Below are 13,994 nucleotides of genomic sequence, written 5' to 3' on the forward strand. Positions count from 1 at the left end.
GTGATAGTTACAATCTACAAATAAAACCTTCTCCGAGTCCTCAGTAAGTTTTAAGGATGTAAGAGTGCAAAGTGTGTAAAACGTTTAGGTCTAAAGGAGACAAAAAACAGTAACAACAAAACCCAACTGCCCGCTGTCCTGGAAAAAAACACAGAAGCACATGCATGGCTTTATTTCCCTAAACTACCCCTCTAAGTATAATCTCGAACACGTATCTCAATTATAACTTTTAGCCAAAGTGAACAGGCACTGTCACAGAGAAGACTGGAGAGGTGGGTTAGTTGAAGTCGGCCCGTCGTACACCAGCGTTTCAGCAGACTCACAGAGCTCATGAGCACACCACCTTTCTTCCCCTACACACGCCTTGCATGACTTCTCAAAGCAAAAAAAAAAAAAAAAGAATATGTTTACACCGTCCACAGATACAGCCTTTAAGTAGGAAGCACACGTACTGAAGCCAGCAGTACAGTATTCTCAGAAATGGTCCAGATATCCACTGGGGAATGACTTCAGCTAGATGAGGATGATTTAATAGCCAGGGAAAGTGATGATGCAGGCTGTGGGGGGTGGAAACTACCAGACACACATTCTTGAGTAGGGGAGAGTCAGTGAGCGCTCAAACACCAGTGGAGCGATTAATTGACCTGAGGAGTCACCTCTTCCATCCATGTCACCAGGAGGGAAGCAGAGTCCCTGGGCACACATAGAGGTCAGTGAGCAAACGTGGGGTTGGAAGCTGGTGGGAATTTCTTTTTGGTGGCTTCTCTGCGAGATAGAATGCGAAGTCATCCGATGAGTATGGAGGCTAGGGGTGGAGAGGTCGAGGTTTGAAGGAGAGGGGATGGGTATGAAACTGTCACTAGAGTCGGCACACCTAGGGCTAGCGATACAATCTTGTGGTTGGGTAGCGTCAGAAACCCACAGGCAGTTGGTCGCGGTGGATTTAAAGTGAGAACAGCCAGCTTGGGGAGCCCACGTGGAGAATGGCCCCCTTAAACAGGGGGCACGAAAATAAGTGACGCCTGAGGGAATTGCGTTCCGAACGAACTGTCCCCTTTACGCCTCGGTATTCATGCCACGAGGATTTCCACCCCTTTAACACGGCTTCTTGGTTGGCTCAGTTGCACTTCCATAAAACAGACTCGCCTGTCGCTGCCCAGTGCCTGCTGCCTGTGTTTTAACCTTTTGGAAAGAGGAGTTGTCACTCAGTAAGTATGACTCGGCATCCATCTTCCTGAATTGTGAGTTCTTAGCTAACTGCTTTGGGCTTAGGTTTTAAGTCTAAGATAGTGTAGGATTTTAATGCCGCATGTGGTAGTTATCTCTAGGAATCATTCTTTAAAAATGTGCAGAGTCACTCGTGAATTGTCTACTGAATAAAGAATTAGCCAGAATAGAGATGCTTTTCAAAGTAACTTGGACCTCCCCCTGGCACGCCAGTTGACAGGGTAGTTCATTACCAGGAATTTCCAACAGACCTGCTGACGCTGGTTGTAGTCTAGTCAGGGAAGCAATTACCCTGCAGATGAAACAACCGGATAGTAGGTTTTTAATCTCTCCACTGTCATAAGGCATTTTCATTTATGTTCTTATTTCTATTAAAATACATAGCTATGGCCATGAAACTACTCCTTAGAATTAACTGAGCTGCTATGTAATGGGGGAATTTTTAGTTTTTAGTGAGTAACTGACCAAAAAAGAAGTAGACCAGAAAAATGCAAGCCAGCTATTGCAAATGGGCCAAAATGGATGGAGTGTGAGATATGCCCAAAAGACTTAGCTTGGGATTGTGTTTCTTATTTTCGTGATTCAAGTCGTTACATCTGGCCTATCCCATTGTCCCTGTAGAAATCTAAATTTTAGTCTTCCACAGCCTCCAGATAATCCCCAAGGCCACATGTTCTTAGAGGTGAAGGATTTTTGCTTTTGTTTTTCAGTTTTTCCTGTAGTCATCACACTGTGCGCCGGAGGGGAAGATTATAACCAACAGGATGTAGTTAGCTAAAACACTACTCGGGCCAGCCTGGTCTGAAGAACTGAAAAATCCCTAAATATCAATAAAAGATATTTAATATACAATAATAGTTTTCTGTTCCCTAGACATAGCTGAGCCAACAGAGTACTGTCAACCCTCAAATATTTAGATAGCTTTGAATGCAAAGCAGTCTTAGAGGATGTGTAGAAAGGACGTGTGCATTTCCTCATGGATCTTATTCAGTTGAATTCTACAATGTGCATGTTACTTAAGCCTGTGGATATTTCTCATCCATCAGATAGAGATGCCCGTAGTACTTATCTTCTCAGATTGTTGTGAAGATAAATGAATTAATCCACCGAATTCCTGGGAACAGTGCCTGGCCGATAGTGAATGCTGGTAATCCTGATAGGAAACCATTGCCTTAGTGTCTCGGGGGGCTCTGATTTGGTCCAGAAGGGCAGGTGTGAGAACAGTGAACTGTGTTATATAGATGAATGAGCTGTGTGTGGTGGGAGGAAACATGGGGGTGCAGAAAGCCTTCTGGGAAAATCATTTCTGTCATGTGAATCTGCAATCCCTCTGGTCCGTCTTTGCCCACTGCCTTCACCTGAATCTCAGCCACCATCCTTCCCCGTTACTGATGGCCTCTAGACGGGGTTCTCTACTTCCGTCCTCACAGCCGTCCTCTGTTTTTTTAGTGTAAGGGATTATGTTTTCACCCAGTTAAATATTTCTAGTGGCTTCCCATTGCACCCACTATTCTTTGTAGAAAGTCTAGAATTTCAGGACAACAAGGACCCATGTAATGTGGTCCTCGCCTCTTCGGTAACCAAGCTCATCCACTGTGCTGTCACGGCCTGCACTCCCTGCCTCCCCAAGCTTTCTCTTCCCACTCCTGGAACACGTGACGCCAACTCCCTGCTACACTGTGACTACTTCTGTGCTGCCTCGTGGTCAGCACAGCATCCTCTTTCTTCAGTGTTTCTCACCCCCGGGTCTAAACACAAAGGCCACCTCCTCAGATAAGCCCTCCGTGACTGTGCTGTGGAGTGTGGCTCTGCTTCGTCCACGGCCACTGCCTCCCGGTCACCGCAGATCGCATTGTTCTGTGTAGTTCTCTCCCCTGGACTCATCAGTGGATGAAATGGGGTTTGCTCGTGTGAACTGTGTGACCACCTGATTCAATTACCGACTCTAGAATAGGCCCATTCTAAAGATCCTAGCTCGGGAGACTGATGTATAAAAACTGAAATAGCAGACCGTTAGTTTGCAGAGTCAAACAGGACTGTCACTGAAACCAGCATATCCAGTTCAGCAAGACCAGTAGGTTCTTTTTCCTATGATCGAGCACATAACGTGGGAGTCAAATGGATGAATGGGCTTAACCTAGTGAGTTAACCTAGTAACTCTCCCTACTCAGCATGGATGCTCTTGCCAAGAGAACAGGACGTATTGGCACCTGGCTCTTAGATGGCGCCTCGTCTAAGTTTGCCTGGCAGAACCACCCCACCCCCACCCCCACCCCCGTTACTTCTGCGTTCTTCCTGGAGGTCTTTTGGCCTTGCACTGTCTTTAGCCTTAGTCTTCTGGGCTTGGGCCACTGTCTTTATGGTTACTTTGCATATACTGATCCCCCCTTGTGGACTTAAAGATTAAAGAGAAGCATCTTATTTTCAGGGATAGTAGTGAGAGAGGACTCTACGTAACCCCACATACTGGTTCCAGGAACAGTGGACTCTACAAAAACATTAAGAAGCTCTAGGCAGGTTTTGAGAAGGCAGGTGTTGTGGCTGAACCTGTAACTTATTTGAGCGGTGGTGGTGGAGAGGGACAGAAATTAATGTCTGTTGATTGTCTACAGTGGGCCCAAGGTATGACCACCACCTTTGGGATCCTTTCTACTATCATGTGTGGTAAAAGGGTTGTTTGCATTTGACAGACGAGGCAGTGGTGCCTTAGGGAGGTGTTGCAAAGTTGCAAAGCAGGATTAGGGGACAGGTCTGCGTGGAAGGCCTTTCTCAACCCTAATACTGCTGTTGGAGTCACATCAAACATACTGAAAAGTCAGCCAAGAGAATATAGGCATTAGAGAGAGGCCAGAGGGAAACAAGCAAAATGTCAGACCTACCAGAGCCGGAAGGGGTCTTCAGGATTCCTGGATGGGGCCTGCCAACAGCTGGAAATGGAAACTGGAGGCCAAAGAACTCGGTAGCTATGTCCTTACTCATTAATGTTGACCCTTGGACCAAAGCCTTGGCATCACCTGGAAGCCTTATAGAAATGCAGGCTCTCAGGCCGGACCCAGACTCGCTGAATCAGAATCTGCATGATAAAAAGATGCCCAGGTGACCCGCACGTGCCTGTCACGGGAGGGAAAGCACAGTGCTGTGCCGCCCAGGTTGCACAGCCTGGAGGTGTGCAACATAGACATGAATTTGGACTGGGAGCCTACAGAATCAGATATCATACTTTTTAAAAACTGTGGACAATACTTTTAAAGATAGTCACAGTTCTCATGAAGAATATTACAGGAACAGCTTTGGACTAAAAGCAAAAAACCTGGAATTTTGATCCTAATGTTTCTTTGAAGTCCCTTGACTTCTCTTAGCTTCACTCCTTTTACCCGTGTGGCTTTGCTAGATGCTTTCTTATACTCTTCTGAGAGTCTTGGATTATAATTCTATATTCATGGTATTAATAGTACAGGCTGATAGAATGGTTAGAGGGTAGCTTAGCAGTAAAAAGCCTGGACTCCAGAGCCAGACTTCAAAGTCCCTACTATGTGCTCCCCACTGTGGGGTTATATGCCCTCAGTCAGGCTTCTTGAAGCTCTCTGCACCTCACTGTTTTCATTTGTAAAATGGCATGCAAACAATAGCTACTTTCTCGAGTTTGTTTTCAGAATTTAATTGTGCTATGTTTATAAAATGTTTAAAACCATTGGGAAATATAAATTTCATATGCCAGGCCCTGGGCTGGGATGTGCAGAAGTTGAAACAAACCCCTGCTTTGCAGGAGGGAACTCTGAGCTGAAATGCCTTAGAACGGTTGGAATGAGGTTTGATCTGGATTTAGAGAAAGTAGCCAAGTTCAAGAGGATCACTGAAAAAAACTAAGCTGTAGCTCAGGGAGGAAATGGGATATATTTAACTTGGAGAAGCTAAAGAGACATAATAGCTTTTTTAAAATAGACAGTGGGTTGTCATGGAGCGGAGCCTCAGACTTGGTCCTGCATCAAAGGGCAGAATTAAGATGAGGCTGGAAGGGATTTCAGATGGATGACTACTAAAGATCTGATGGATGACTACTAAAGATCTGGGAAATAGTTGTTCAGATTTGTTAATAGCTGGGAAGACTTGGATTTAGAGGAGAGAATGCAGTTTATTTGGGTACCAAGGAAGAATTCTTAAGGACGGCTTCAGGAGAACTATATGAATTTGAATGAGTTTTTGGAGAGGACCAATTAGATTCAGTAAGAGACCCATTGCTTATCTTTAAGGAAGCAGAATTTCATTTCTTTCAAAATATGCACAGTAACTTGAACCAATTACTCTTGCAGAGTAAATTAATGAGCTGCTTTAATGAACAGATAATACGAACATGTAATTATCAGCATTATGAATATATAATTAGTGTTTCTAAGTCTTTTTAACATATTTACGTGATGTACAGCCCTTAAAAACAATCTCCCAATGGATTTACCCTTTCAGTTTGCCTAGGAAATACTTTTTCTCAGCTCAGTTAAGTTCTGCCTGTTTTGCTTAGTCAGAATGAACGTGGATTTGCGATCAGTGACTACTGGATGAGTGAGATTTTGCTTAGATCGTAAAGGTGTTTGACTATGTGATCAATAAAAGATTTGCCGCCACTGTTTTCCTCCAACTGCTAGACAGCACTTAGCTTATGCATTTGGCATTTCAACCACAGCATACGTATGTCAGGCATATTTCAACAGAGTTCAATTATAGCTGACAAAACATTTGTAAAGGCAGCTAGATTTCAGCCCAGATGGTGACTGGGCATTTGATGAACACTCTAAATATGTGGCATTATTCATCCCTGACACTCAGGAAATAAACAGAAGGCCATCATTTCTCCCAGGGCAAGGAAGTGGAAAAGAAAATGTTCACATCTTCCCAGTGTGCAGAGAGAGTTGCCACTTTACCCGAGGAGCTGCAGAATGTTTGCTTTTTCCTTTAACAAGGGAGAACATGTTTCAGAATTCTCCCAAATACACATGGCCCGTGACTGGGGAGGTGAATGATCCCAGCCTGAATTTCTTTCCTAAGGCCCCTTCTGAAGCGGCTTGAGGGGGCAGCATTACCTACGCTAACTCGGATGGTGCTCGGTCTCAGCTTGGAACATCAAGACCCCCTGTGCTGGTATTTTGATTGATCTACACACGTACCTCTGCTTCAGTCCTGGCACAGGGAAAGTCTGGGAAAACTTATCTTTTAGGTTAGATGTTCTAATAATATTACTATTTAACTTGTGGAAAAACCATAATTAAAAAAAGATCAACTAGTTGATTAATTTAAGGAAAGCGCTGAACCGTACAAGGACTTCGCAAAGATTTTTCATGAAATGAACACATCCAGATAACTGGGGCCTCAAGTTAGTCATCATGACATCAGTGGCATTCAAAAGTCCCCTTGGCCCCCTGCCTCCCCGTCACTCACTCCTTAGTAGGTGTGGCGTGACGGCAGAAACTGAAGGAGCCAGTGGAAACTGAGAGCCCAGAATTTGCCATCTTGGCCCAGTCCTTAGATGGGATTTGGAGTAAATGGCCAAGTTCAAGAGGAGTATCTTTTCTACTCTTCTACTTCCAACTTTTTATATCCTGATATGCAATGTATATGGCTGGGCTTTAGTCTATAGTCTAATTGGCCAAGCTTCATCTTTTACTTTGAGTTTGCCATTCTTGATTAGCCAAAGGAAAGTAAGAAAGGAACAGAAAAAAATATGACTTTTCTCCTGTCCTTCCCCTGCATGAACCTGTTATCCACGGTTTTAGTCCCCCACCCCCACTCCAGTTACAACAGGCCTCTTGAATTCAATTCTAATAGGAATCACTACTTTGACCAGTTTTTTTCCTGATGATGCTGATACCTTAGAAGAGTAATTTCATTAATTCCCTTCTCTCCTTGCACGTCCCTGGGGTCGCGCATTTTACTCCCCCAAAGTCAGTATTATTGTTTAACAGACGTAAGATTCATGTATTCCTACCCTCTTATTTGTTCTCTCTGACCCTTTATTTCTTTTTAGATCTCTGAACTGTGATCTGAACCCAGTTTTGCCTCTGTCTGTGTCATCCCCAGTGGGCAGTTCGTGTTTGCTTTGAAATTTCAGTTCCCCTTTAAAGAGAACACTTTATGGTGCTTGACTTACATTGCCATGGTCAGCCGTAGTTTTTCTCCTTCAAAGTGATACGTCTTTTTGTCTTTCCTGCCTGTTTTCAGGATTTCCTCTCAGTCTTTATCGTGTGTGCGTGTGTGTGCGTGCGCGCGCGTGTGTGTATCCATCCAGCCATAGAGTTTGGTAGCACTTTCAAGATCTGTTACTGTCTTTTATAATGTTTTATCTATTTTATCCATTTTCAGCCATTATCTACTTAATTTTATGTCTTCCTTATTCTCCATTTAAATTTATACAGAGATTCTAAATTTAAGTAACTTAGACTGTTTTAATGCTTCCATTATTTTCCATAATTTTCTCTTTTTGGTTATTTCTTCTGACAAATCTGTCCGTTTTCTCTTGAGTTTTGTCCTAATGCACTAAATTCTGAATTTGTTACCATCTTTTTTTCAATCCTGTTACCTTGAATACCAATATTAATGCCTGCTGACCACTGGAAGGGAGAAATCATACACATAGTTGGAAGTAGCAGGTACTAATATTTTGCCCAGAGAAGGCTGACTCTTGCTTTTAAGTACGGATACGCTGGTTCCCTGTGAGAGCTGGTGTACTTCTGGGTGGTCCTTATTTCTAGCTTATGACCCTAAGAGGCCTCAAACTACAGTGTGGATGTATAGGAGGTTTTTCCAGAATAAGCAGCTGGCTCTTGGGTAGAAGAAAAAAAAAAAAAAAGGTGGGGAAAAAAAGGCTGCCCCAAATATCAGGATTATTTCACTGATTTTTTTTTTCTTGGTTAGAATTATCCTGGGATTCTTCTCTGCCTTCTTCATGGCTTGAAGCCAACTAGATAAGATAGATATTAGGTATATCCATGAATTGACAGATATAGATAGGGGATAAGTAAGTTGTAGCTAGATAGATGACAGATAGATGGAGATATTTTTTAATTTTGTTCCATTTTTCAAGATGTACTCAGTTGAAGGGTTGATTCTGAAGTACATTGCACACTATTAGCAGAAATACCTCTGCGATGTGGTTTTTGATGCTCTATTTAAATATTATTTTACCTACAGATCAAGTAAAAGATGTGTACTTTCTATGTAGAAAATGTAATTTCTTATGCTCATAGACTTTACCACTGGCAACATTTTGCACACATTTTTAAGCTTCAGGAAGGAAAAGCATACAGCTCTTTCCACACCGAAGACCTCTCCCCCTCCCCCCCAAAGCTTTCTTTACAGCTTAAAACATTTTCAAGTACATAAATCTGTGTTTTGTGTGCTTGTTACACGTCATGTAGACTGCTTTCCTTAAAACGTTAAATCTCAGGATGCTAACCCAGAATTCACGCTGCATGCGGTGAAGTTCATACTCCGATGACTGCACACGCTGCTCGGCACTTTCCAAAAGTGTCAGGGCCCAGCTCATTTTCCCACCCTCTGCAGACACGCGTCATGACTCCAGGCACACAGAACTCTCCTGACTCAACAGTCTCACGCTCAGTAGCCACTGGGTCATGCATCTTTCCAAACGTTTTTTCTTTTCTTATAAACTGTATATTTGTTTTCTCCCATGTATTTAAGAATAAACTTCTTACAGAGTAGGTAAGCCGTATGAGGACCTCAAAATTATTTCATTATAACGATGGAAAGCCCTGAAATGACTCATTAAAAGCATTGATTAACTTAGAAATGCTGCCTTAGACAATAGTTCTATTCAGTTTCACTGCCATGATTAATGACTTCAGGAAGAAAAACTAAAAGATGCCAATGAATTGAGAGAAAGGCTTTTGGAGGGGAAAAAGCACTGATAATTCAGTTCCAAATGAATGTCTACATTCAGAGTAATTCTGATAATTGTCATGGAATTAGGTAAAATGATTCTAAAGGTATTCTGAAAGAAAAAAATGAATAAAGTAGTTTTAGTGCCTTAGCATATCACATGGCAGGATATGTATCAAAGTAAAAATAAGTAAAATGAGGTATTCTTGTAAGGTTGATGAATAGCTCATAAGATCGTAATAGTGAGTACAGAAGCAGACTCATGTTTATGGGAAAATTCGATTTATAATAAAAATGCCATTGCAAATCATGAAGTTAAGATGTTCTGCTCAGTGCATAATGTGGGACAAGCTGGATTATCCACTATGGAAGGAAAAAATATTTCAACTTATTCTCCACATCTTGCACAAAAAGAAAACTGTAGATAAATGAGATAAAATTATAAAGAAAAAAATCTATAAATATAAATTTGAAAAATATTTGAATGGGAAGAACTTTCTAAGAAAATAATAATCCAGAAACCATAAAGCAAAAGGTTGACAGAATAGACAAAAGTATTGTTAATACAGAAAAGAAACAAAAAATATTTATGTATATATAAAGAGATCTTGCAAGTGAGGAAAAAATGAAATAGAAAAGACAAGCAATTCCACATATTGATCCTTTATTAAAGAATAAGGATTTGTTTTTAAGTAAATCAGGACCATTTCAATTCAGTGTTAAACACCTCAGAGCCCCAGGGTTGCCGTTAAGGGTACTGGTCATGCACTGTTGCACCTGGGTGCAGCGTTAGCCCCTGGGCAAATCATTTAACCCACCTTGTGCCTTGGTGTCCTTGTATGCAAAGTGGCGGGGGAGGGGTGGGAACACCTGTAGCACAGAATCATTGCAGGGAAGAAAGGATAATGCTGATCCCAGTGGCAGGCACCCAGCAGATGTGCAGTAACTGTTGGCTGACGTATTTATTACTTTCATTCTTTCATTTTATTTAGAGTCAGGAATCCAGACCTATCCTTGCATGAAGGAGCTGGGGATAATTTAGAGTAATTCACTTAACTTTCCAGGCCTCAGTTTCTTCATTGTAAAATGGAGAAATAATAGTATCTCCCCAGTAGGGTGGCGTGATCACTGAACGAGTTAACGTTTAGAAAGCATCTTTGCCTTTGGAACTTGCGTAGTGGTCATTAAGTCCTATTTAAGTTTTAGTTGAAAGACAGTACTGAGACTAGTTAGCCAAAAATAGCTAAAGCAATCAAAGGCTGTGTGCTTAAACAGCAGAAGGATATTTAGGAAATGTGACCACTTTCAGAGTGGTCAGAGAAAAAGTAGGAGAAGGAAGCAAGGTTTTTTTTTTTGTTTTTTGTTTTCATTATTTTTGGTTACTGTAGCTGCAAGTTATTATTATCAGTTGCCAACAGTGACTTTAAAGAACCCAGTTAAATATTGTAACTAGAGTAATGGTAGACTCTGTTGAATTGGGTCTGGATGAATATTATTTTAAGAAGCCTATTTTGGCTGTAACCCAGAGTCCCCTGCATGACTAGCCAACACAAAGCCTCATCTCTTTCCCAGGAGCTGCCAGTCAAGTGCTCAATCCACTCAGTCTTTCAGGAGAACATACCGTGAAGGGTGCCAGTTACAATGGGCTGGACCTGTCCACAGCCACTTCCTGATAATAATGCCAAAAAGCCATTGGAGGTCCATTCTTCTTGACCACGGGCACCAATCGGCAAGCAGAAAATGCCCACTTACAGTCCTTTGGGGAATGCAAATCTCTGTTGAATGTTGCTTTATAAATGTTTTACCATTGGCGGTCCAGAGGATTCATTTTCACAAAAGGGTCATACCTTAGACTGGAGAGTGGGTTGGTGATTTTTCCTTTGACCGTAATGCCAGAGAGGACAAGGACAGACACAGCCCAGGCAGAATGTTCGAGAAACGAGTTGCACTAGGCTTATTTCAGTCTGCCTGCTTTGCAAATACAAGTCACGGAGTGCTGTCGTCCTTAATGAAGGTAATTAAATGTAATTTGAAGACACGTTTCTCCTCTCCAGGGGTGTGACACAGCTCCTGCTAACAATTTAAGTGTTTCAACCTAATGTGAAGGCTAAATTGGCCCTAACTGATGAAACTGAGGAATTGGGATATTACTCAAATGTCAGGTGTCAGTAAAAGCATGAATCGGACTGTGTGATGGAATGGCTCGGAGTCTGCCTGTGGGTGCTTACAAGGAAGGGAGAAATGGATGGATTTCAGGAAGTGCTGGCCTTTGTGTAGAAAGAGCTGCCTGGTTTCAGGAGATTGAGCGAAGACCAAAAGCAAGGGCCGCGGTAATAACCGGTATGATGTAGTGGATTAAGTGAGCTCAGTTTTGAAAAAGTAAAAGCTTGAGAGGTGACTTCAGAAGCCACCGTAAAGGGACCTGTCCCACAAGAATCATTGTCAACTGCTGTGTTGGCTGTATGTCTTCTGAGCAAAAGCAGTAAAACGTGGAGGTTATCCAGGAATTGATGTTTAAGGGCACAACCTCTCCACGGGATGTGTGCCTACTTCTGGCAGGATTCGGTGTGTGGACGGCTTACTCAAGGTAGATTTAAAGAATGTGACTTTGTATCGGAAAGTTCTCTCTTGGGACAAATGGCCTGGAGTCCTAGACTCATGCTTAGCAAAGCCCGGTGTTTTATAAACAGTCTCATATTATCTTGTGTCATACATTCTAAGTTCACGTATCCCAGCGTTCATCAGCTCTGACCTTGGTCGTCTACCGTGAGTGAGACAGCTGTTGCCAAAAGGTTTCAGCAGTCCAGTGCCATTTCCTTAAACTTCTGCATTTGCCTTGTTTTAGAAACGGCGGCCACCTGCATGCAGACCACCAAGATCCCGCCACTCCTTAGCCTTGCCCCTCCCCGGTCCCGCAGCCCACTCCCCGTACTTGCGGAGAGCTGCGTGTTCACCGCTGTTATGAAGAAGTGAAAAAAGAGGGAGATCTTTAACAACCTTCATAGTGTTTGGAGACTGGAAAACAAAATGATCTCTACCCAAATTTTGCTTCTAGAGTTGCCAGACTTATTAGCAAAGGAAAATACAGAGTGCTTAATGAAATTGAGTACTAAATAAACTAGGAATCATTTTTAGTAGAAAATATGCACTCTTTGGGACATCCTTCTTCTAAAAATGCATCTGCTGTTTATCCAGAATTTAAACTGAACTAGGTGCCCTCTGTTTTATCTGGCAACTCTAGCTGCTCAAGTACATCCAACACCTCTTTGGGGAAAGAGGGTTATGTTTCAGGATTTTAGATGGATTAAATGTTACGGGACTGTCTCAATGAACTATTCTAACTTACAGCATACTTCATGTTCAGAAAGAGAGCTGCAGGAAGCGAGCGGGTCAGGGCTCTCTGCTTATATTTCCAGCACAGCAGGCAGGGAGCTGGCACTTGGGTCCAGCCCCAGTATTGCACACGTGGCACACATCCGTGTGCATCTGTGGCTTTGTCTCTGAAATGACTTTTACATGCTGGTGGAGACATGCAGCATGTTACTTTTTTCTTCATTTTTATATCTGGTTATTGAGTACGGAAATTGCTTTAAAACGACCCAAATGGTAAACTACGACTTAGTAACTCCTATTTGGGAACAACAGATTCCATCTCCTTGCCTGTTATGTGATGGCAGCCTTGTCCAGAATGTCAACAGTGTACCTCTGTTTTCTTTCCACTGGTGGAGCAGACCCTGATGGTAAAAGTACCAAAATAAGTATTCTTGCCTCAAGGGAGTCGGGAGAACCACCCATCCTAGAGAAGCAGGTGAAGAATTAATTTTAAGGTTGTCACAGTGTTTGCCCAACACAGACGTTTAGCTCTTCCTTGTTATACCATAGAAAAAGAGCCATTTCCCCACCCCCATGGGGAATTCACATCTGTTTCTACAGACTTTAGTATCTCTCTAATTGAACGTAAATATGGGGGATCTGGGAATGATCGGAACTTGGCAAAGTTGAGTGAAATGACAGACTCCTTTTAATGACATTTGTTTAAGATGAGGAGCTTCACATTCCACTCCAAAATGACCAAATCCCCACTTAGCAATAACCATAAACTTATGCTGTGGGGAGTCACGAATTGCATGAGCTCAAAAGTAAAGCCATCCTTGTCTTAGGAAATTATGATGGAACCAGTGGTTTCCATGGCGACCATTTGCTCTAATTGTGATACATTAGTAGCAACAAGGATTGGATGGCTCAAGTCATTTGGCTAATTAAACACAAATGTGGACTCTGCCAGAAGAATTATGGATGAAATTTGCATCCCCTGGAATGCACCTGTAAAATGTGTACTGTGTACTGCGTTAGTCCCGTCAGCGGGTGGTGGGAGGGAGACCATGTGCTTGAATAGTGGAAACAGGTCTTTCTTACCCATATCCTGTTACAGGACTCTTTTTACAATTTATTTTTAAAATGCTTTCTCAAAGGAAAGACAACAGCTCTGATCAATGAAACATATTTTCTGGTACTGTTCAAACTGGGGAAACCTGTGAAATTTCATTCACGTGGAGGGAGGTGGTAGCTCACAGCAATTACAGAACATGATGAAACCACAGAGTCTCCAGTAACACACTGAGCTCCTGAAAATAGGAGTTTATAATGGAAAGAGCTGGCCCAGGCGGAACCGTGGCAGCCCCGCTAGGCGGTGGCATCCTGGGAAGCCTGGGGGGCTTTTCACCAAGAGAAGCAAGAGCACGCTGGTTGGGACTGAGATCAAGGAGGAGGGGGATGCTAGATTCTGCGGATGAATCTGGGGGAGACGCTAGAGCAGAATTTGTAAATGTATGTCTCGGTCTCTCAGTCTCTGCAGTTCTGGAAAGAAAGTGTACTGAGCT

At 42.6% G+C, this 13,994-nt stretch overlaps 1 protein-coding gene across 10 annotated transcripts in view; it reads left to right on the forward strand.

The window, feature by feature from the left end:
* The window catches only part of GRM7 (glutamate metabotropic receptor 7), a 769,980-nt gene that overhangs the window by 633,784 nt on the left and 122,202 nt on the right, over positions 1–13,994 (forward strand). The gene's annotated exons all lie outside the window — the stretch shown is intronic.

Source organism: Camelus ferus, chromosome 17 (assembly GCF_009834535.1).
Source record: "Camelus ferus isolate YT-003-E chromosome 17, BCGSAC_Cfer_1.0, whole genome shotgun sequence".
Classification (NCBI taxonomy): Eukaryota; Metazoa; Chordata; class Mammalia; order Artiodactyla; family Camelidae; genus Camelus; species Camelus ferus.